The sequence below is a fragment of the Bacillus rossius genome, chromosome 3 (assembly GCF_032445375.1).
Source record: "Bacillus rossius redtenbacheri isolate Brsri chromosome 3, Brsri_v3, whole genome shotgun sequence".
Taxonomy (NCBI): domain Eukaryota; kingdom Metazoa; phylum Arthropoda; class Insecta; order Phasmatodea; family Bacillidae; genus Bacillus; species Bacillus rossius.
Window position 1 is genome coordinate 32,551,302 of NC_086332.1, and position 26,350 is coordinate 32,577,651.

The window sequence follows — 26,350 nt, forward strand, 5'->3', positions numbered from 1 at the left end:
ATAAATACAAGTTCAGGTTTCCATAAGTCGCACCCGCGTATTCAACGGAAACGTTGACACCACTCACGCTAATACACCAAGTATTACGTCAGTCCTTAAGCATAGGTAATGTAGCTTTCGATCTCTTCAACAAATAGATTAAGTCCCAACAGCAAGAAAGTCAATCACCTCAGCTTGCGAAATATTCGAGGTGCTACAAATGCTTATATCAAATGACGATAACATACCATACGTCCTTTACCTAAGTGACGGTCTGGGCATCTCCACGGCTGTGGGTGACGGCAGTCTTCTCTTCGGGTGTCCGTCGGCGGTGGTCAACTGGCAGGCTCTGCTTCGACTTCTGCTGCCGAATTTCAGGACCAGGGGTTTATATACCCTAAATCCAGGCTCGGAACCACCAGGAAGAACATTCTGCAACTTTCTGTATTTTAGTCGACATTTAGCCTTCGGTTCTCACAATTAAGTAGCCTTTATTTATTAATGGATCAAGTTTTTTTTTGTGGAAGACCTTTTTTGATTATTGTTGCATCGCCGGTGACGAACCTTTCAGGGGGTCACGCTTGAAACTGAAAGCTTCAGAAGAACAAAACAGGCATGCTGCCATCAACAGGGGTGGCCGGAGGGATAATAATATAACAAAAATGTGTCACCACGGCCATGTTTCCGACAGTACTGTTGGAGAGCAAGAGTGCGTACTCTAGCCCGAAATTCTCTGTGCCGTTGGGTAACTTCAGGCCGATGGGGGATTCCGGCGGGAGTTAACACTGCAGCCTGGCTCTGCTCGCAGGCTTCAGCCGGGAGCTGTCGTCTCCGAGTGAAAGGTTGAAGGTGTCGGGGGCGCGCCGCTAATCGAGAGCGATCAGGCCCCCAGGGGGCGGGTTCCCGGCCAACAAGCATCGGCACTAAGGCGAGGCGGACAGCCGGCTGATCGGCCCGCCCAGAGCCGCTGTTCCCCGCCCTCGGCGGCGGGTAATTGCGTTTCCGCGTCTTTATTTCAGTGTTGCGGCGCTGCACACGGATGCTTCACTACATATCATTATTTTGGTAACTTCTGGAACACTTATATCCTACACGTTAGCTGTTACTTCTAAAAAAAAAAAAAAAAGGCCAGATTTTGCCTGAATAATTCGCAAAGACTCATCCAAACATTTTTTTTTTTTTTTTACCCGGGGCAGGAAATGTGTTCAGCCCCTAACACCTCCCCCCAAATGCTATAAATGTACGAAACCTAATTTGTTTAGATCCCGATATTTTATAAGTAAAATTTTAAGTTAAATACTATCAAATCCCGTGTTTAAGTGTGCGTTAAATTTCACGACATCTACGCAAGCATGCTGCGATAAATCATTAGAAACTTAGTAGTAGAGATCACCATTGAATGCACTATTAATGATAATGATTAAAATCAAAATATTAGTAGATACTGTGTAGTTAATATCTATATTCACCTTTTTATAAACTTTTTGTAGTCTACAAAAAATGAGCCAGTCCATCCTTCCCCCGACCCCTCAGATCAGCCTAATCATGTCATGCCTATTCTCTACAAGACCGTGTCCTGTGTTTCCGCAGCTGGATTACACTTGCAATATGAATTCTTTGCTCGCGTGTTTGAAACACCTGGAAGCAACAAGGAACTGAAGCTCCTACATGGCGGGTGACGTCAGCTCGTGGCTGTCATCCGCGCCGCCTGCTGCCTCGGGGCGACTCGAGTCGGGGCCGCGGCGGGGGGCAGGAGGGGGAGTGGAAGGTCTACGAGCCACGCGACGACACCTGGGGGGGTGTCAGGGAAGTAATGTGACGGACCATACAGGATGAGACTGCGTTCGACCGACAATCTTCTGCGGGTTCACTGACAATCTTCCGTTCAGGCTTTGAATATATATACTGTATAGAAGTCGCGAGTGGATAGGATTTACTCTACGTTTTTCAGGAGCGTATGATGAACAGCTTGGGAACTTCACCGCTGCAGGGCGCTGCTGTAACGCCTTGTATCGTCTTAGGTTGTTATTTACACGTTAGAGCGCAGCACTGTCGCCCGCTGTCATTTCCCGCACCCCCCACCCATCATTCACTGCAGCTCAAGGTCGTTCAACGGGAGGGGGAAGGGGTGTTTGAAGAGTTCGACACTTGTCCGCTAGGGACCACCACAAGTCGATGCCCTAGAGATGGTGGCGATTGCGGCGGTGAATTAACCAACTACCTCAAACCGTATTAGAAATTTTAACCTGGGCTGGCGACTTCTATACAGTATATATATTCAAAGGTTCAGGTTCATCGAGGCAAAGCAAGTTGCAATAAACAGCACTGCTTATGGTCTGAAGTGCTTTACGAGGCTGGTACACGTCTTTGAATTTCGGGTCGAACAACATTTTTTATCGTAAATAATGGAGAGATTGTTTAAGCCATAAGAGTCTGGGCGGTGTTCTTTGAAGTCTGTTGCTGTGGAGCTAAGCGACCCCGTGCAACTAACTCACTGTGTTCCGGCTGCATTCCAGAAACGCGACATTTACTTTCCGAAACACTTTGATGTTTCTGCAACATAAAAACAATGTGTCGGAAACTTCTAGCGCTACTGCAACCAGGAGAGCAAGCAGAACTTTATTTCTGGGGATTTTGGTGGAATAGAACCGTGTTTCACGCTGTTTGCTATAAAGCTATTTCCAATTTTCTGGTGGGAATGATAGATATTTTTAGGATTTCTAAGGGGGGTTAATTACACCATATCCTCTCTTTGAAACATTACAGCAATGTGTGGAATCATCTATGCCCCATAGAACTGAAATGGAGTTGATCTGTAATAATTACTCACGAGATATTTACAATTTTTTTTGCATGGTATAATTTCATCAAAGTTTGTTAGCAGACAACGTTTCACTTTAAATCTCTTGCTAAACGATATTTGCGATTGGTATATTAATAGTTTTGTTATTCGTAAACGTAATATTTTATTTTTCTATAGTGTAAGATGTATTGTTTCATCGCAGTTGCATCTCATCGACAGTGGCGACACCAGAGACGCATACACAAGCATGTTTGGGCTAGGGAGGGAATCAGAATTTTGGCTGGAACGAAGTGGCCCGCCACTAGAGCTAGTTCGAGTGTTAAACAGTATTAAGTGTTTAACAACATCCCTAGGCATGTACTGGTAGTTATTTACCTAAACAATTACATGGGAAATATACACTATCCACCCTGTGATTTTCGCAGATTTGTATTTATCTTTTTGTGTGTAAATGTACGAGCACTTATTTTACTAACTTTGAAAATGAAATTACTATAATCGTGTTGAATTATGAATAAATCATCAAAGGCTTGTCGCTTCTACGTTCTGATGACTTTCATGTACGTGTTTACGCTGTTTGCAACAAACTCAACACGAAAGACGGAGTTCGACATAGTGTATACGATCAGTCCTTCAATTAATTTGAGATGCATTCTTCGTTGAAAAGTCCAAAATTTACTGTAATTTCAAAAGTGTACTATACAAATATGGCACACTCTCTAAGCATGTTACATTTGTAAACAATCTTACAAGAGACACTATGGATTCGTGGTAGTGTCCCATTAAATTGTATATGTTAATATCCTACATTTCATGTTTAAAGACATTAACAAAACTTGGATTAGTATTTATGTACTATTTAATCTAGAGACAGAAATTTACTGCACAGCCCTCTTCCTTTTTATTTTTTTTTATTTTAATAGATTCTGTGACAGTATAGTTGTGAAAACTCCCGTTTCAGTCGCTTCTACTTAGAAACTAAACACAAAAACAAAAGGTGCGTAAAATACACTAGAGAATGGTACCAGACGTTCCAAGGATTTTTTTTTGTGAAAACCTGGCGTTATCATCACTTCAGGCCTATAGATGGAAGACAGTTTACCCAGTTTGAACAATGTATCTGTTTGATACACATGTTACCAACATTATGACAGAAAAATTATTTACTCTTAGAGAACTTTTTAAAAAAAAATTATACAGTTTTATGGTGAAAATATTCTTCCAGTTCTTCAAATTCCTTAAAAAAATATAATTTTATTTCACACCAGATAATGTAAAATATAATTTAACAATTAAACTATAAAATATTTTTGTAGTCACACCTCTGGCCACTAGGTTATTTTACACACACTCGCCTGTGTTGTTAGTAAAAATGTATCTTGTATTAATATCTAGTGTATTTGTTAGTATACCAGCATGGCTGTTAGATAAATAATACTGTTAGTAATCAGATGGAAATAATTTTTTTTTTAAAAATCAATTAAAAGTTAATATGCATTATCCCAGATCTCTGCACAACTTTTTGGGGCCCAAGCTGACGAGACCCTTAATTAGGCCCTTTATACAATGACACGTAAACGGAGACGGATCTCACGGAACAGTCTCTCTACAACAGCACGCACACGGAGACGGACCCGTACGGAGTAGCTCGGCAATGCTCAACTCTTCCGTTTACGTTGTTTTGTGCGACCAATAAAAGCCGAGTATTTGGATGCGGTTGGCGCCATGTTATTTTTATGTTCTAAATACTTCGAAAATTGTTTCAAGTCAAGAATATCTAATGTGATTAATTTTTATTACATATGTAAATTCTGGCCGTTCTATAATCTCGAAGCGTACCAATAGATATATTTACATTAAATTAATATTTTGTGACCTTAAAATATAATCTCATTGATTGAAGTAGCTTGGCTTCTGGGTTGTAGCCGCGTCCTTGGGGAATAATTTACCGACGTTTCGGTCGACATTGCATACCTACTCAGTAGGTAACTGCTCCCTGATGATGGCGACTGCAATGTCGACCGAAACTTCGGTGAATTATTCGCCAAGGACACGGCTACAACCCAGAAGCCAAGCTACTTCAGACAATGGCCGTGAAAGCCTGCGAACAATATTAATCTCAACGGTTGCCTGTTGTTACGTTTCCGCGCAGTGTGGAAGCAGCAGACGCGATAGTAGATGTCCCGGGAGATCCGTCTACTTTCCCGTGGATTGTAGCCCGGACCTTACGGGCACTGAGGCGGTAAGTCTCTCTTGTGGACAGCCGCGCGACCTGCGACCAAACATCGAACTAAATTATTTGGAAGCTTTTGTTATGCGCGTTCGCCCGCCATTTCATGCAACATTGCTGTTCCGTCGAACTGCCTCATGCGCCGCCTCGGGTTAATTGGGATGCAATAATCGCGAGTTACAGGCGCCGGGAACACATTTATGTCATCGATTACCATTGTCTGTGATTTGCGCGCTTTGCGTTCCGGAGCGTGATAGACTGATCGATTGCGTCTCGACTGTAAAGGCGCGTAGGCACAGTTCTCAATGCAATGCAATGGATGGTAAGTAAACACTTACTGTGTTAGTATTTCTCCCTGCTCTCTCGCTCATGCAGTTTTCTTGGGAGATATTTATGTTTAACGTTTTTATAACATAGGTGTAGGATTTGTAATTGGCACTGAAAAATCAGTTTATACGCCGTAAGAAAACTTAATAATGTTGATAAAGCGTTAGAAAACCAGAGCCTATGAAGTACCCACTGCAGTTTTCAAGCATAAATAAAAAAATATATAATTTCGGGAGTGCAGTGTAATCATGAATAAGGATGTCAACACAAACAGTTTCTGTTAATTTAACGGGATTAATAACATTGGATACATATCATATTTAGGCCAAAACATACATAAGCCAACTTTATGACAATGTTAGTTTTAAATCATTTGTAACAGCTGAAAAAATTAAGCAATATACTAATTTAACTTTATGAATATACTGAAGTTGGAGAATTACACATACGAACTGGAATGTTTTTTTTTTAAGATCAGAAATTTAGTGACAATAGACTGCACTTTGTTTTACACCTTGTTCAATAGTAATACACCATTCACAATGTAATACAGAAACAGGATAAACCAATAACTACCTATAGTGTAACATTACATAGTATTTATAATTCATTGGACAGTAAAACTATTAGTAATAATATATATACGTATTTATTATGCACATAGAAACTAAATTGTTGCATATCAAGATGTCAGTTATTCGAAAACAATGTATTTATCTATGATTTCAGTCAAAAAATTTATTCACTACTCCATTTCAATATTTAGATAAATATACTCAATTTGTACGGTTTTGTACTTCAACAGCAGCAAACACCCACATCTTCAACAAAAGGGTGAAAAAGTATTTTCAAATGGATAAGAGAAAGCTGAAGAAGTGTTGGATTTGTGGACATGTACGTCCTACGAAAACTCGCTGAAGAAAGTCAGCATAACGAAGCGTTTGAGTGTATTCTTGCAAACATGTGTATTATTTTTTTAACATGTTCAACATGAATATCGCAAACTATGGATAGTTGCTGGAGTTTTGGGCATTGGGGCAATAATTACTTGCAGCCGTAGGTGTGCCTTGCATGGCACCAGCAACTTATTCCAATACCACGATGTTATCCGTAATGGCTGGTAGAAAGCATGTGAAGCTGAATTAGCAAGAGCCATTGGTGAAGTTGACGAGGATAACATTCCACGTCATTACTGTTGTAGTAGATGGCTGGGATAGCTGGGATAGCTGGGATAGCTGCGATAGTAGGGTATCGCACTAAGAAAGCTTTGTTTATGGCAGTTTATGTTAGGTTGAGGAGATAGATCATAATAATCATCTGCTACACAATAATTACAAGATGTCAACATACAACTAAGGAAAAACGCAATCGCTTACAGAAAATCACAGGATACTGATTTTAAATTAAAATGTAATATTGAAAATGTTCCAAGCCACGTTGCTGGTGAGCACAAAAGTTACAGTTCCTTAGATGACTTCTGCGATGGGCAAAAAGACCGCGAGCCAAACCTTGTCCCAAAGTTGGAAAAAAGCGGTCTGTAGCCTTATATACACAAAGCTTGCCAGTACTTGACTGCACATCCTTGAAACCTCATACAAGATGTAGACAGCAAAAAAGTCGAACAAAAAGAGTAAACTATCCTAAAAGGATACCTCGATGTCAACAGCCTGACATAGATCCAGAGCGTCAACAGTTAGAGTGAGACACTATTCTCCAGGCACGAAGAGGAAAATGGTTTTAACGCGTAGAAAAATTCTAATTCCTTCAAATTCTGGGAAAGATTTTCATATACGTGCATTATTACAAGCTGCCTGAACTTAGTTGGCAGTATTGTTTTTTTACCTCCAGCATTTTAAACAAAAATATGTATTTTGTTTTAAAGTATTGGTTGCAATATAACAATATGATTTAACAATAAACTATGTGTGCTGTTAAATAAATTTTGTAGGTAAGTATTCATGAAAATTGTTGCTCATTTGGTGCGTATATGTGTTCAAATTTAATTCCAGATAATTAAAGAAAACATCGTTGTGTAATTTATTATTGAATAATTTCCAAAAAAAGTAAAGGTTAATTTTTAGACAGTTATCTGGACAGCTACATTTCAATAAAACGAAAAAATAAGATAGAAAAATAAATGCACAAATCATCCTTACCAACCATTTTTTTATCAATAATAATTATAATATTTTGAAAGTATTAAAAAAAATATTCAGAAGCAATAGGATTGTTTGGAAGAAAAACTGAGAACACTTTTCATTTGCTGTAAACGCCACACATTTCCTGTATACTTTTTTCATGTTATAGAATGGGAAAAGTCCCGGCCAAATTATGCATTTTAACCTGTAGTTGAAACAAACATATATTTGGAAAAAATGTTTTTTGACTGAAATATGAAGGAGAACCAGGCCTAGGTATATAAAAATAACTCTTATTCGGTAAACCTGTGTTCGCCCTTGTTATTTAAAAAGTTGTAATATATATTTTTAAATATAACGGGAAATGCAATTTTTTTCCATCGGATGGATGTGTTGCGTAGTTTTGAGCGAATATTTCAGTACTTGCTAAAGTATGTATAACGGCAACGAGATAATCCTCATGTTTCAAATGCACTTATAATACGAAATTCGGACACGAAAATTAACGTATAATTATTTAAAATACATTTTATTACAAAACTAACAAATATTTTTGCAAAACTCCGCGGCCCCGGAGAAACCCCCTGAATTGCATCCGCATGGGGAGTCCTAGAAAAGAAACGGGCTCCCCATTTTGAAGCCACCCTAGAAGGTTTATTTTTTACTACCAACCGTCTTTTTGGTAGCGTGATTTGTTGCAAGGGATTGTATTCCTATCAGACAAATGCCGCCACTTGACTGAGACACCGCCTTGGAGGAGCCGGGGCGCGAACCCGGGTCCTACAAGTCATAAGTCAGGCGCTCCACCCCAGAGCCAGAGTGGTAGAGTGGCGATCGGCAGTCTTATTAACACCGGCGAGATTATCCCCGCGTTTACTGCATTTTGGTTTTTAATCACACATGCTTATTTCTGGCAGTTGATTTGGGAAGTATTAAAAAAAGAGTTATTCTTTTAGTACTCGCCAGTGATGCGTAACATCTAACCTCGGTAACGAGCAAATGTATGTGTTATCATGCTGCAAATAAACATATAATACGAAACTCGGGTTCAAAATGTAACGTAGAATTATTTTGATTAATGTTGAGATTCATAAATAAAATAGTCGCGTTTCAAATAAAAAATTTCTGGATGCGAATCACACACATACTTCCTGCGCCCGCCGCTCGAATTCGCTGTATCGTAAACGTTGCTTGCCACCATAAAACGAAACGTAGATAGAAAATTAGCAGCACGAAACACCCAAATTTTTAAACTATTAGACATTATTTTATTTAAATACTGCCCGTCTTGATAAAATTTACTTAACAGTTAATACTATAAATTTTATCAGCACGTTAGATGTATACTTCTACGACATTACTAAAATATTAACCTTTAAAATTTTAAAACATATTATAACACTAAGATAATATATTAATTTTTGCTTAAACGACTTTAATCAGTCTGTAAATACTTCATAAAAAACCTTAACGTTATTGAGCTAATTCACATTATTATAATTTAAAAAACTTTAAAAAAAAATTTCCAGTGCCCCATGAGGTTTTCAAGTGTGCGCTCTAGCACTGTGCTGCCAACACTCTTGAGAATTCAGAATATGTCTTTTAATCATTGTAATAATTATAATACATATTTTTACCATGACTATTTTAGTTTGCCAAATATATTTATCATAAATATTCATTTTGCACACAAATAATATTTATATGTTCCCTCATATTTACGAAAGTGATTATATACGGGTTTATGTTGCTACACGTGGGTCCGACATCTTTGTGACACATTTCATTTCATCGACTTCCCTTTCATTTTCACGAAACCATTCCTACCGAGAGCTAAGATGTTTACACACACAAAAAAAAATCTAGCCAATAGTTACATCTAGTGTGAACAGCGAGGCCGGGTGTTGAACTCGCTAACTCGGATTGCTTCAGGGGAGAGAATGGTGGGAATGGCGACTCACAGTAAAGGACTGTATCTCGTAGGTAACGCCACACCACCGAGTCTCAAGGTCGAAGGGATAGAGGGTACGGAACACCGCGATCTTGCGTGGCGGACAGAGCAGGCCTGAATCAGGGTGTCCACAAGGAAAAAAAATATTTCGTACCAACTTAGGCGAGAAAAAAGTACTAGATTTGAAAAAAAAAGTACTAAATTATAATTTTTTTTGTGGTTTTAACAATTTAAGAAGTTATCATGGCATTGCAATGTTTGAACTTAAATATCACACCACACACACATAAATTCCATAGTTTTTAAAAATAATTACGCTTAATAATAAAACTTATTGGAGTTGCTGTAATATTATTATATTAAAGAAAAAAGTACTAGATCTAAGCGTAAATGTACTAGACCACTAAAAACTTATAAAAGTACGTACTAGATCTAGTACGAAAGTACTAACTGTGGACACCCTGATCAGGCCTGAATGCCGGAGGGCATAAGGTACCACCCCCCCCCCCCCCCCATCCCCCTTCTCAAACAACGCCTCACAGTCGAAGTGACGCACGGCCGAGATAACCAATCCACGTCTCCAACCCTCCAGCTTGTCCCGCCCACCTCCCACGATGGTGTACGCGCTGAACCTGCTGGCGGAGTTGCTCCCTGACTCGTTCAGGGGTCTTGTTTGCACGAGCATCTTCATAATCATTCAGACGTAACCACGCGGTAAGGTCGAACATGCGCGGTAACACATCTCAACCGCCGGAAAATAGAAACGCGCCCGCCCCACGAATCCTACGAGAGAGTTCAGTTGCGTTGCGGGCACCGCGCGGTTAGGACGACGAGATTGCAATGGCTGGCTTCGACACTGAATTATATGTATATTCTTGAAGTGGAGAAAAGATGTGTGCGAGTGCTCGTCTTGGCCATGTTGGACTTCGGGTAAATGTTTACCGAACGTTAAATATCTTGTAAATACAGTCCTTTCCTGTAAGCGAAAAAAACAACCCTGCATTTCAAATATTCTACAGCGCGATTTCGAACACAGTTGGCGGACCCACCCCCATGTTGGATGAATTCATATTTACTCAAGTCATAATTTAGTTTTATGGCGATTTTTACAGATGTTTCACTTAGTACGGCAAATAATATTTTGCGGTTATTTTTTGAGCCAGATATAGTCTACTCTTTACCTACAATTTGTACATTCATACAAACGTGCACTCTCTCTAGAATTTTCATAACGGTATTTTTGCAGGTGGGTTATTCAAACAAATTTTTGTATAAATTTACGATCCAGATCATTAGATACCAAAATTGTGTTACCCGTTTTATGATAATATTTAAATAAGACTGCACATCAGGAATGAACCAGACACGCTGATTTTTTTGTCTTGCATTATTATCGTGTCAACGTAAACAAACAAATGTCGTGGAGAGGCATGTCAAGTAGCATGCTCGTTCCGCGATGTGCAACCGGTTTTTAGCCTCGCGCAAAGGTACCGTTTATTAAAGCGGCTGCCGATCTGTCACCTCATCGGGACTCGCCTGAAGTGAAGCATAGGCCCGCAGGTGGCGAGGAAAGTTGGCTTGTGGGGGAGGGGGGGGGGGGAAACTGCTTCTGCGCGCATGCGCGGCTGCCCCAGCAACCACCGGACTCTCGGGGCTGACAATGGAGGCAGAAGACCGCCAACCACCCCCGTAACCCCACCCCCCTCCCGCCCCCTGCCCGGCACAAGCCTCCCGCGACAAGCGGCTAAGAGGATTTGAACCGCAGCCATTCTGTCGCGGGCTTTGTTCCGACTTGGCTGGACCTGGAGTCGGCAACAGCACAGGCCGCGCGCTTCCCCTCTCATCGAGGCCGATAGCTGTTCTGAACTCCAGCTTTAATTACACGAGCCGTGTCCGAACACACAGGAGTGCGTTCACAGCGCAACCGTCCCTACATCCCTCGGAAAATACAGCCACAATGTGGAGGACACATTTCTAATACTTTTACTGCTAGCACCACCTGTTGACTATTGGTCGTACTAATGTGCACGTTAGTCATTTTGAGTCGTGATATTTACGAATATTCCGAAAAAACGTAAAAAAAAATTTTTTTTTAAGTTTAATGTGGCGTGACTGTTATAAATGTCAGCTATCTGAAACACAATTTTTTGTTGGGAATCTCAAAATATTAAAAATACTTATAATTAGATTTAAATACCCCTGTAAGTGTAAGATCGCTTCTCGGTGATTTTATTAAGGTTTTTATTTGTCTCTATTTTAGCTATCAGTTATGCTTACACCGTATGCCAAAAATCTAAAATAATATTATTGTTACGAACGTGAGCAAGGCCGCGACACTTGCAGGTGCAGAGCTGGCTGGCGACTGCCGCAACATGATATGCACCGCGCGCACCTGGAAGATAACAAGGATTGTCGCTTTTCCCCCTCCTTCCCACCATTCCCCGCGCGGCGCCCTGCCTTTGACACGTAACTGACACCTGACAGCTGCCGAGTTATGCGAGCCACCAACACGTGTTTCGAGAGATTTCTGCCTTCGGGTCGGCGCAGAATGACGCGACTGGCCCCGGCCGCGCTCGTGAGTTCTGGAAATTTCGGCTGATATATAAAACGAGGTCGGCGGCCTGAGGGAGTCTGAGATCAGAGAGAGAGAGAGAGAGAGAGAGAGAGAGAGAGAGAGAGAGTTCAGGAGGGAGCCTTCCCGCGGCGGAGCTTCCGGGGCGATAGTGCCGCGGATGTGGCAGATTGGCGAAGTCCTTGGACGAAGGTTCCAGGGCAGGGAGTGAGTGAGTTCAGTGGAGTCGGGAGTTTTCCCGCGGCAGAGTTTCCGGGCGATAGAGCGGCGAAGTCCCTGGACGAAGGTTCCAGGGCGAAGAGTTCAGTTCCGGGTTGTAGTGTCGCGGGCGCGGCGGAGTTCCGAGCGAAGTTCCGAGCGAGGCGTCTAGTGGGATCTCGGCGAAGGCAAGTGCGTCGGCGGCGGCGGAGTGCGGTGACGGAGTCCCGCGGCTGAGATCCACGAGGGGCACTGCGGCGAGAGTTGCGCCAGAGGTGCGGCCCAGCGAGGTGTGTGGATTGTAAGAAACGCGTGACTGGTGAAGCAACATTTTTAAAGGCAAATTATTATTTGGCAATTTTATAAGATTAATTGTAAGTGACATAAGTAGTGGCCATCAATAAAACTGTGTAGTGTGTAGTAAAATCTATTAATTGGTCTATCCTTTATGAACCCTGTAAATCGCAACATTATATACAAGCCAAATAAAACACGATTCCGAAGCTCATGGATGCAGGGACGCATCAGTAGATGCGAGTGTCGCATCCCTAGAAACCTCGAGTTAGTGGACGCGTGTTAGGGATGCCGATGCATCCCTTGGGAGGATTCGAAAGCAACGAAAAGATGGCTGCGTCCTTATCTAAGGGATCCTCTAGGCTAGTATTCAGATGCAGTTACGGTATATCGTAGTTTTGTGAAATTACGCCAATAAATAATCTCATTAAAGGAACTTAGCCATACGGATTTCATAACGTCGTTTAGCTAACAATACTGCCTAACTAACATTTCAGTAAATTGCAGCTAGGCGGTATTGTTTACTAAGAGACGGAAGCTTGTTTACGAAAACATATTTCTTCAAAAAAATTTCAATTCATGAGAATGCCATTAAAACTTTTCTTTTCAAAGGATAGCATTTAACTTGTTTGTGATCAGTGACTGATTATAGAATTACCGAATAAATAATCACAAAACTTTTTTGCCATAGCTATATATATATATATATATATATATATATATATATATATATATATATATATATAATTCAAAATCTGCATGATATTAATATGTGACGAAGGTGGTACCAGAATCCAGAAAAAATAACATTTAAGTGTAATAAGAATAACCATAAATGCAAAACAAAACAACACAGAAGTTGAAAGATGACACGCAGCGAGGTGGCATAGCGGCGAGACACTGGGCTCGTAGTCCGGCTCGTAGCTTCCCGAGCTCACTCCAACAGATGCTGTGGTGGTATCTCACTGCAGGCCTCGACCGAGTCCTCCCCCACAGAGTCTGCTCTGTGTCGTTGTGTGTCGCCTTCTCTGAGGCCGTGTTCTACAATGACACGGAAACGGAGACGGATTAAGTAAACAAGAGACGGATCTCACGGATCAAGAGTTTCCACAATAGCACGCGCGGATTAGCTCGGCAATGCTGAGCTCCTCGTACGTTGTTTCCGTGCGACCAATAGCAGCCGCGGGTACTTGCCTGCGGGGGTAGCCATGTTTGTTTTATGTTCTGTATACGTTAAATAATGTTTCAGTTACAAGAATATCTAGGGTTCTATTATTACTTTGTCATTTATTTTTATCAAATACGTAAATTCTGCTCGTGCTATGGTCTCGAAGCATTATACATATTGAAATGCAGTCTCATTTGGTTGCCATCACCACCACTACCATTGTGGAAGCAGCAGACGCGATAGTGAAATGTTCCGGAGGTTCCTTCTCCGTTTACGTTTACGTGATTCGTGTCTCTGTTGTAGAACGGACCTTAGAGGGAGACAGGGTGTCTGGTCTCAGGGATACTGCATGGAGCCGCTGTGTCCAGCTGATGTCTGCACCACGTTTGCTCAGAGCGAAGTGTAGCGTCTGCGTAGTGGACACAGTTTCAAAGAGCTGTATTTTAACCATCACCATTTCTGCAGCGTTCCGGATGTTGAAATATGACGAAAAGTGACTCAACCATCTCCATGTTGGGTCGCACATCCATCTAAGTACGCCGTTTTAATGAAGAGCTTTTTTACAATGCAGAATGCATTTTTTTAGGTGCATTATAAAAAGACGTTGAGAGAGTATTTTTTTACGAAAGATGGGCCTACCATACACAATTCTTAAATAATTGCAAAATATTTTTTAAGCTTTAAAATTCTCAACAATATTATGCTTCAAAATCATAGTACGGGCAGAATTTGCATGTATGATAAAACTAAACGACAAAGTAATAATAGAATACTAGATATACCTGCTTGAATTGTTTCACGTGCCATTGTAGAACGGGCCTAATGGCCTCATTGTCGACGAGACGAACAGTCAAAGAAAAATATACTGAATTAAACTCGAACACAACGCACAGATATTTGAAATTTGGAGGAAATACCCTAGGGATGCACTAAGAATATATATATTTCATTTACATTCCATCCCCTAAGGGGTGAAAACGGGAGGTAAAGTTTGTATAAAGCGAAGCACGACTTCCTCACTCACTCATCACTAATCCTTCGGAACTGTAAGACCTACAGGCTTGAAATTTGGCACGTGTATTTATTTTACTACGTAAATATCCGCTAAGAATGATTTTTTTTACGAAAATCATCTCCCAAAGAGGGTTGCGGGGGCGTTGAAGATCAAAATCTCCTGTGTTTCAAGTACATGTCCTACAGACTTGACCTGGTGTGTACATAAGACCCAGACAGCACCGGGTACTTCAGGTAGTAAAACCATAAAGTAGGACTCATTAATGCACTCTGGCGAACATTTGATACATCTAAAGAAGTGATTAAAATTCCTGTGACAATTTTACCGAGTCCTTTCTTCTTTCCCTTCCGCCAGCTCCAAGTTCTTTGGACGTAAGTACACTAATGTTCTTTTTAAATGAAGGAAACTGGTCCTCGTGTTTGCACAGGGGGTCTTCTTCTCTCCGCTGGAGACCGCTGGAGACTCCCCTCGGTCCGACGGGGACTTGTACACGCCGCGGGCAACTCGGGCCGGCAGCAGTGCCGAGTGTCCAAGAGGCGAGGTAATTGTGCCGAGTGGAAGTGTGGCAGGAGGTGATTGCTCGCGCGCCGCGGACTGCGGGACTCCCGGGAGAGGTCGGTGTTTGTCCTTCGCCTTCCTCCTCCCCCTCCGGGGCCCGCGCGGCCAATAGCATAGAGTCAGCACAGATGCAGAGGCGCGGCCAATAGCGTACAGTCAGCACAGATGCAGAGGCGCGGCCAATAGCGTAGAGTCAGCACAGATGCAGAGGCGCGGCCAATAGCCTACAGTCAGCACAGATTCAGAGGGGCGGCCAATAACCTACAGTCAGCACAGATGCAGAGGGGCGGCCAATAGCGTACAGTCAGCACAGATGCAGAGGCGCGGCCAATAGCGTAGAGTCAGCACAGATGCAGAGGCGCGGCCAATAGCCTACAGCCAGCACAGATTCAGAGGGGCGGCCAATAACCTACAGTCAGCACAGATGCAGAGGGGCGGCCAATAACCTACAGTCAGCACAGATGCAGAGGGGCGGCCAATAGCGTACAGTCAGCACAGATGCAGAGGCGCGGCCAATAGCCTACAGTCAGCACAGATGCAGAGGCGCGGCCAATAGCGTACAGTCAGCACAGATGCAGAGGCGCGGCCAATAGCGTAGAGTCAGCACAGATGCAGATGTGCGGCCAATAGCGTACATACAGTCAGCACAGATGCAGAGGCGCGGCCAATAGCGTACAGTCAGTACGGAGGTAGATGTGCGGCACAAAACGTAAGTGGTACATGTATGCGTGGCCAATAGTGTAGAGTCAGCACAGATGTAAAGGCGTTTCACATAGCGTAGACAGCACAGATGCAGAGGCGCAGCCAATAGCATACAGTCAGCACAGATGCAGAGGCGCGGCCAATAGCGTACAGTCAGCACAGATGCAGAGGCGCGGCCAATAGCCTACAGTCAGCACAGATGCAGAGGCGCGGCCAATAGCATAGAGTCAGCACAGATGCAGAGGCGCGGCCAATAGCGTACAGTCAGCACAGATGCAGAGGCGCGGCCAATAGCGTAGAGTCAGCACAGATGCAGAGGCGCGGCCAATAGCCTACAGTCAGCACAGATTCAGAGGGGCGGCCAATAACCTACAGTCAGCACAGATGCAGAGGGGCGGCCAATAGCGTACAGTCAGCACAGATGCAGAGGCGCGGCCAATAGCCTACAGTCAGCACAGATGCAGAGGCGCGGCCAATAGCATAGAGTCAGCACAGATGCAGAGGCGCGGCCAATAGCGTACAGTCAGCACAGATGCAGAGGCGCGGCCAATAGCGTAGAGTCAGCACAGATGCAGAGGCGCGGCCAATAGCCTACAGTCAGCACAGATTCAGAGGGGCGGCCAATAACCTACAGTCAGCACAGATGCAGAGGGGCGGCCAATAGCGTACAGTCAGCACAGATGCAGAGGCGCGGCCAATAGCGTACAGTCAGCACAGATGCAGAGACGCGGCCAATAGCGTACAGTCAGCACAGAAACAGAGGCGCGGCCAATAGAGTACAGTCAGTACAGATGCAGAGGTGCGGCTAAAAACGTGTAAGGGGCACATATATGCGTGGCCAATCGTGTAGAGTCAGCACAGATGTAAAGGCGTTTCACATAGCGTAGAGAGCAAAGAGGTAGAGGCGCGACCGATAGATTTATCCCAATTTTTGGTATAAATCCTATCTTCCTCGCCTTCTGCACCTGGATGCAACCACATATAGCTATACTACTCCAGGCCTCTAGTCTGTAAGGGCCGCGAGGAAACATCTTATTACTTCAAGCGGGCGACTTAAACTATCTCTACAACCACACCAGATCACAAGTGTGGACTTCAACAAGTAGCCAAAGTTAAGACCTGTGCCATGTCTAACCGAAAATATTTAGCACTGAAGCTTAATTTCAAGCGGTATATCGAAATATTTTCAATTGCAAAATCGTGAGCCCCAATTCCCCTTAACCTGTACGTTCTAAACACTTTCAAATTCTATATATCTTAGATTCGCAATTAATCACCAGAAAAAAAGTCTAACATAATAAAAAAAAATCCCGGGGGGGGGGGGGGGAAATAGTGATTTCATTCCTGGATGCTACTTGGGCTAGAATTTTACCATTTCAGTAAGAAGAGTTAATCGAGACAGAATTCAAACTATCTTATCCTCGGTAGTTATGAGCACACCACCAGGACGTAACCACTAACCAGGAGAGAGGTCTGGGGGATCAGGATGGGGGGGGGGGGCACAAGTGGTGGTCCGGCCGCGGGGGGGGGAAGGGGGGTGGGTGGGTGGGGGGAATTACCATTCTCCAATCCCGCGGAGAGCGCGCGGTGCGCTGAAGGAGAAGATACGCCGGGACCATGCGTTATTCAGGGAGCCGCGCCCTGCTCTTAGAGCCGTCTGTCTCCGGCCCCCGACCCCTCCCGCCCGGCGCGCGAGGTGGCGTCTCCTCTGCTCCAACTGGCGGGCTCGCTATAGAGGTGTAAAAGTAACGAAAAAAAGCGTACCCGTATGTATTCGTTACTATAACAATTAGTACTCGTTACTATCGAATCGTTACGTTACTCGTTACTTCTGATACCGCATAACATGCTATGATATGTTGCAGCAACGAATCGAGTCGTATTGCGTACGCGTACAGTATGACGTCGCGTAAATAATAATAAATACAATATAAACAATTAACAATATTTGATAATTAACAGTTTTTGTTAACCAAGAAACAATTAAATCTCATTAGAGCGGCTTTATTAGAATATTATCTCTTTTAAGATAAGAACAAAAAAACGTGAAAATACGCGATGATAAAAAACTAAAACATACATATTTCTAATATGTAAAAAAAAAAAAATACTTTCTTACGTTGTTTCTGTTCCAATCTCAAACTTTGTCTACACACACAATACCTTTAATAAACAGTAAAAAACTTAGACGACGAATTTCCAAATTATACTTTACTTAATAAACAAACATCGTTCTTTGTAACGTAAATTCATCGAATATGCGCGCGCATGCGTAAAACATACTGAAAAATGCGAGTAATGAGATGCAGCTGTGTGTAACGTTTCGTTACTCGTTACTAGATGCAGTGGCGTAGCCAGGATTTGTGTATGGGGGGTGTTAAGAAGCATGGCCTCACCCCCCCCCCCCCCGTATCAAAGCGGGGGGGTCCGGGGGTCCTCCACCCGGAAAATTTGGATTTTAAGGTGTAAAATAGTGCTATTTTAGCAGTTTTCGGTACTTAAATTTAAATATTGTAATGGTAATTTTTTTTTATTAATTTAATATGAAATTTGTTTGAGTGATGAATAAGAAATTAATTAAAGATTTGGTGCTAAGGGGGGGGGGGGGGGGTTTGAACCCCTAAAACCCCCCCCTGGCTACGCCCCTGACTAGATGGCGCACCCGTTACTCAGTACAGAATACATACGGTTTGCTACAGCTCTAGCTCGCTATGGGACTTCAGCGTGGAAGCTGGGGGTTCGGCCAACCTGTATCCTGGCTTCTCGCAGGTACATCACTGTCTCGTGTCTCAACTCCCGTGCCTTATAAGTATGGTGGATTGCGATGAAACCTAAAAGCATGCCAATACACTGCGTAGTTATATCGTTCAATTTAGCAGCATTTAACCAAAACTTAATTCAAATCACACCCCCCCCCCCCCCAACAAAAAGTTTTCTTTTAATGTTTGATATTAAAAGGAATGTAATTATTTCAGGACAAAAATTGTACCAAAGTATATATATATAAAAAATCAAACTAATTTGTTTGGTTATATATCTTTTATTGTATCACTTTTAAACCACAAATGTACACCAATTTTTTTGTCTGAATGAATCTGTTTAAGAACTATTTATTACAATTTTTTTTGTCGAAAACCTGCAACATACATATACACTTTTTAAAAAAAAATAAGTATTGCAAAATAATAAAACAGATATGTTCTGTTTTAAAAATGAAATTGGACTAAAAATAAAATCATTAAGTCTTGTCTTGACTTATAAGATTCTTTCAAAGTGTTGAAGTACCAATAAATTATATATATATCAATTTATTATTTTTATGATATTTTTTCTGTTTTCATTTCCACCCTTCTTCCATGGTTACACCCTTGCTGGGTGGTGACCCAAAATATCTAACTAGAGGAAAGTTTTGATACTAACTTTTTGAAGCTTTTATCTGTAAATGGTTTTGATATAATATACCTAATAAAGCAAACATTATCACTGTAACTATGCAATATTTTTTTGATTGATATAATCAGTATTTTTTTACTAAAAATTACTTGGTTCTAATTACATAAACTACCCATATTTAATTATTCTGAACAAATTAAACAATATTACATAAATATATTTGTAAAAAATTTACAGCAACTTCTATAGTCGAAATCCAGTTCAATATCTCATTTTGTTAAAATACTTGTATTTCACTCCGCAACGATGAATATGTAATTTTATATGTTTGTATATTCGTATATTTGGACGAACCTTTTTATCAGTAATCAAATTATGCTAAATCTCACAAGGTATGGAACACATAATATTTTAAGTCATATTAAATATAAAAAGTAGTTTGATGTAAAATCAGTTTTTATTTAATATTTAATTTTATTTATTCAAATGGCAAATAAATCTGAAATATTTTTTTGATAATTCGAAAAATAGAGATTTTAAGTAAAGATTTGTATATTTTTTTTTACCAGCAGGTTCTGAATTTATGTATCTGTTGATAAATTTTCATGTATTACATATATAAGTTACATAATTTATTGAAGGGTATTTAAAAATATCACCTCAGAAACAAGACCTACTTTGAAGGCAGTTAACTACAAGTGCAACAATATATGAATTATTAAGAATGAAATAACAAATTCAATAGATTATTGTCTTTAAAATAAAATACAGCTTTCACTGTTCATGAAATTTCTTCAAATACACCGAGTTGCTGAAAATGCACGAGAAGTTATGTGTGCGCCTGTTCCGTAGCTTGACATTGAAAGTATAAAAACAAATCTCCTGTAATTGCGCCAACATTGTAGTGTGCGTTGCAGAACCATTTTGGACGTTTGCAATTCCTCATCAAGTACTTAGTAACAGTGCGGTTACTCTACTCTCATTCTTCTTAATTCAACTAATTCCTTTGAGAACTGTCAAACGCTTTATCTGCTTACTTTGTTTGTTGTATCCTTCTTCCTCGCGTCTCCTTCCTGTGGCGTCTAATTGAAAGAGACTCGTCTATATCAGTATTTCCCCAGAGGATCTTCCTTTGACTACCAAAATAAGAAAATGTGCGTTGTGCTTAACAAAAGACCAACCACAATGGTTTAATGTTTTCATACAGTTCCATTGTGCCAGTATTAATTGCTCGACAGTGATGCGTATCATATACTGTACTATGATTGTACGAAAACGTAAATGTTTCACGTATGCAGAACACAGTGAAAAAAAGTGTTTCGTTACGAACTATTCACTGCACTTGGATCCGTGTGGCCACTATCAGGGGGCTGTCAACTAGATAGGAATTATGATGCGCTTGTACACCAACGGTTTTTCGGTACCAACATTAGAATGTCATTAAAATTCAGAGCTAAATTATAAATATTTTTTATTAATGTGATTGGTGAACAAACTATAATTTATCTTCTTAATATGAATATTTTGACTTTTTCAACATTTTACTGTCGAGGAAATGATTTTACAAATTTGTTTAAATAAAGGTGCGAATAAACAAAGGTTTCACCGTCAGGTTGGAGACTTTTTTTTTCAAAACGCGCTCGTTCAAATATAGTTGTGGTTTGCACATGCCTGTTTGATGTATTAATATTAAATAATGCGTAGCGTCAAGGAATAGGGGGAACGCGATAAACGTTTATGTTTTGAAACCAACATTTATGTTATTTTTTTGTGCATGCATGTGTGTTTGAATGTAACAGTTGATTCTTTGAAGGCACAAATTGTACATTCCTATTTGCGTATTTGGTTTTTATAGATACCTCTTTAAATAAAGTCAATTTGTGTGTATTGCATCAGATGGGCATAATATAGCTAGTTAGGAGCTAAATATGGTTATGAATTGTGAAACGACTAGGTTAACTTAACATACTTTAAGACCGTCAACCAACACAACCCATACAATGTTATGAAAATGCTTAATTTTTTGTAATGGATATCAAAAAATACATAAATTAAACGATATTTTATTAAAATTCATAAATGTATTAAATAGGCCTAGATACTGAACCCGAGCAATTCTGAAAAAGACCTAGATCCTGATAACATTCGGGACAAAACTAAATTTCTTTGGTTTTATGCTGTGTGGTTGGTAGTGTAAGAATCGTTAGTGACCTATTTCAGAGAGAGAAATAAGGAATCATGTTTAAAACGGGAGTTGAATATCTGTTTACTTCTATACTCCTTACCAGTTTTATAGTGGTGGGTTGCAAACTGGCAACTCTAGTAATGTTCATGATGCACGAGTACGTTCTAATTAACACAACAATGCGAATTCTTTTAAATAGGGTTGTTCCGGAATTTCATGCAGAGAAAAATCTCTGTTTGCTGATACTTGATTTGATTAAATTTTTACAAGAAAAGAAGTCACCAAAAATGTCCATGAATGAATCGTTTCAGCTAAAGAAAAGCATAGTAAGACTTGACTACTATCTGTAGTTGCTTGGCTTCTGGATTTTAGCCGCGTCGAAAGAGAAAATATCACCTACGTTTCGGTCGACGTTGAAGTCGCCATCATCAGAGAGCAGTTACCTACTGAGGTTTTTCTTTTCTTAACCCTAACTAAAACTAAGTGTGTTGGGGAGGGTTCCGGGTTAGGGAGGGAGACTAAGTGCGTCTCAGGCCGAAGCCCATAGACTCTAAACATGCAGAGGTTTGCCATGCAGGAGTGGTAGCATGCCAGCCATAACAGCGATTGGCGCCATGACTAACTCCCCTCACTGACTATACTAGACTAAAACTAGATAAGTTGAGCCCAGGTAAAACATGCATAGACACAGGGAAAACCCTGGGCTCTGACATGCAGGATGCAAAAGTTTAATGCATTAATATCAAGCAGGATGCTTACAGGAAATCAGAAGGATGGATCTGAAAGAAGAGTTGGAAAGAGTAGAAAAGAGTCTACCATGAAGGAAGGGCAGGTGGGGGGGGGGGGGGGGGGCCTTGGACCTTGCTGTCCGCATTGTTTTGGGTGGCACTGGTTGTTTCGGGGGCGACTTTAGTCGTTTCCCGCTGGGCTGCCAGCCAGCCCACTTAAATTAAGAAGAAAAAAAAGTATTTAGTATATATATTTAAGCTGTAATTCAAAATCTAATGCCTTTCCCAACACAGCCGGCACTGGAGGTGAGGCCTGCCAGGCGAGCCATGCCATCAAACATGAGGGTCAGTACGAACACGACAGGCAGAGAACCCGAGGGGGCCGACCATTCACCTGTGTGCTTTGCACTATTTTGAATTAGCACTGTGTGCCCTTATCGCTAGTGGTGTTGGTGTGTGCGGTTTTCGCATGTTTAACGCAAAATATTGTGTACTTAAAGCTAAATGCCTATAACTATTTTTTTTATTATTAGGTTTTCACAAGTTCTCCTGCCTTTTAATACTCTCGCCTAGAGAATAGTTTTTTTACCCTAAAATAAATTCAGCCTTAATGCTGTGAACGAACAAAGTTTTAAAAGTAATACTTTTCCACAATGTTACGGAATCTTGAAAACTGATGTATTAAACCAAAAAACTGTGATCAGAAAACAAGAGAAATAAATCAATATCAGAACACTGATTATCTCATACTACCCTCGTTATCATCAAAAGAATTTCAACTATTCAGTTGTGTATTTTACTTGTATATTTACTCTAACACTTTAAATAAATAAAATTGTTTTAAAAATTTGAGTTAACATCCATCATGAGTATGAGTTTCAAAGTAACTTAGAAGAGATTTTTTTTTAGTTTTTGGATTAAGCACAATTAAGAAATTATACTTATCTTCTAAGAAATTTTCATCACAAATTATTTTGGAAAAAGCAAGCAACTCATTACAATTTTTATGAACATTTTTTTTATTTGTTCATATATATTGTATAGCTGTCACCATTCCATATATTTACAACTGTGATGTGTTTTAAAATGGAAGTGAATTTTCCAGTGATTGGAGCTTGGTTTCTTCTTAAGGGCGCTGGAAGGCTAATGCAGTCGCCCGAATTCCGCTAGGTAGCAGAGGCTGCTCTATCCGCGGTGGCGGCAGGAAGCGCGCCTTATCTCAGTTACAATCTGCGGTTGCCCTCTCTCTCGCACCCGGGCCGTGCCGAGCCGCGCTGGGCGACAGGCAGGGATCAGCTTACCAGCGTTGTCAACTCCACGGGCTAGCCTCGGGTGACATCACACCCGAGAGCCTTTATCAGCGAGTCCTGTCCTTGAAGGAACACATGGCTCTTGCCGATGAGTAGGGCCTACTCGGCTTTCTGAAGCGAGTGGTTGCCATATGACCTACCCGAGTTAAATATAGACAAATTTGTATGATAAAATATTCTATAATGTATATTCCTAAACTTATGTACGTGCATATAACTGATAATGTATTTTGTGTTCCGATATTTTGTATACATTAGCTATATGTGAAATTGGAAATCTAAAAACTACAACGCCGAGAATTACGATTTATGTAATTATTTTCTTTTAAATAAACACATATACGAATATAGCGTGTAATAAAAATTATATTCTAAAAGGAATGGTGTCGCTTACGTATCACTAATGAGCCATGGGTCGTGGGTTCTATCACAACCCTTTTTGTCTTAGTTTATCAAAAGTGAGTTGTTACCACAGTGATTGCATGTGTAATTTTTGCAGTCTAATTTGCACATTATTACATCGTTTCTTATAAGATGTTACTAAATTATTTATGTTTTACTACACATAAAAAAGTTATTTAAAAGGAAATCAAAAAACGTGATTTTCAAGTTATATCTCAAACAGTTATATTTAAAATTCTACGTGATCTAAATTTCATACGTAACAGTTTGCTTAGTACATAAGAAATGGCGCATGGCTTGAGCGTTGAATCTTGATGACTTAAGTAAAAAATGCGTACTCATTTTTAATGATAAAACAGCCCTAGCATTAAAACCCTCTGTAGACGGGAACACACAGTTTAAAATTTTAAAAATCGAAAAAAAAAAAAAAAAAAAAAAAGGAATATACTTTATAACAAACCAAAAACTTTCATCAAGAAATATACTGCTTACTAACAACTTGTTTGGGATCCCAGTTTTTCTGTGTTTTTTTATGAAGACTTTTATTAGTGATTAACTACCTACCTTGTTTATTGCCATACAAAGCTTTGTAGTTGTATTACAGATACTACATATTGTTTCAATATCGCCAAACATATCTAAATGCATACTTGATTTATTTATAGTAGACCATAATATATTCTTTTATATACATACATCAATTACCATTTTGGGATTGTGTCATTATTGAGTATTACAGTCTATGGAAGTCTCCAAACAGCGTTTTATATTTTTATATACTGTATACATATTTACGTATAAAAACGTTACGGCACGATATTTAGCGAGATGCTTTTGTTCAGGAATCACTAACATTATTTTAATTAAAAATTTATAACTGGCAATCACCAACAGCAAGGCCCTTCCTCAATTAAATATTAATGTAACAAGAAATTTGTAAAACTGTTTGTCTATTGCCTCACAGAAAGCAACTGGAGGGAATTATTTTTATTTAAATATTAAATTCAAACAGCTAATATATTAACACGCACAACGTGATTGACCAAATATGGTCAATAGTTTGATTTATTTTTTGCCAAACATTTTGTACAAAAGCAAACAGGCAATGTTATAAGATGTAATATCTCATATTAATTAACTATTCAGGCAAATACCATTAGAATATTTTTACTGTAATTTTTGTTTTGATACTTTAAATATATTTACAACACAAAAAGTAGAAACACATTAACAGTCATCTGAATTTAAATTTAAACACAAGTTCTATTGTCTACCAACAAAACACCAAATTACAAAAGCATTAACCCACAGAACGAATCGGTGGATGATAAGTTAATTTAATACAGTGTACACAAAACTCTGACGTTAATATTCAATACAATTTACATAAAAAAAACCGAATATCAAGTCAAATAATTATTAGGAAAAATGTTTACAAAGAAGTGACTATTCACGGTATCAGAATTAATCCCGGTAACATTTATATACATTTTATATTGGCTACTAATAAAACTAATAATAACAAAAACATATTAACTCACAAAAAATGGCAAATGCCTAACAGAGAAAACAAATGCCGATAGTAAAAATACTTAAAAAATAGTATCATGCTATTTAGCATTTACAATGTAGGTATAGTGATTATTTGAGCTTCATAATAATTTTTGATGACATACATATCTTGTATTGCCTACCAATAAAACTTGTTACGTATTGCAAAAAACATGACAACATACAGAATTGCATGACAGATGCTTAGAAAAACATTTCACTACACTATTCACAAAATCAATAATTATTTGTTTGGCCTAAATATATCAATTATAGCATATCCGAAATAGTTATTACATACACAAGCAATAATTTAAAAAGCAGCGAAGCACTTTTAAGGGATATATCCTTTTTCAGGCCATAAATATAGATTTACGTTAAATGTTATCAACGTGAGGATTTTTATTGTTTTTATCTTCACAAAGTGAAAAAAAAAAAAACACTTCAGCACAGCCTATAGGCGTAGGTAGATTTCAAAGTACTTACTTCTTTTAGAAATATCATTAAAACGTCTATAAACTTCTAGAAAATTTTTGGAACTTAATGTACGTAACATCTTTATGTTCTCCAATATAACAAAATTATAGATTACATAAATGTTCTCATTGTCCATGCAGCGGTATTATTATGAATGTTTTTAACTGAATCCAGTATTGTATTGTATTCAGTATTGAATAGCTAAGAACAACTTTTATATTTTGTCAACTAAAGTAGGTATTACATATTTTTTTGACCTTCGAACCCTTTTTATCCATTGCACCAATAATGTGGTCTTATAAAATGTTGATTGGTACCAAGGTTTAACATAATATTAAGATGTTTTAAAATAAATACTGATAAATTTGA

General features: G+C 39.8%; 1 protein-coding gene across 1 annotated transcript in view; it reads right to left on the reverse strand.

The window, feature by feature from the left end:
• Nucleotides 1-26,350, reverse strand: part of LOC134530485 (sodium-dependent serotonin transporter) — a 187,012-nt gene that overhangs the window by 151,328 nt on the left and 9,334 nt on the right. The gene's annotated exons all lie outside the window — the stretch shown is intronic.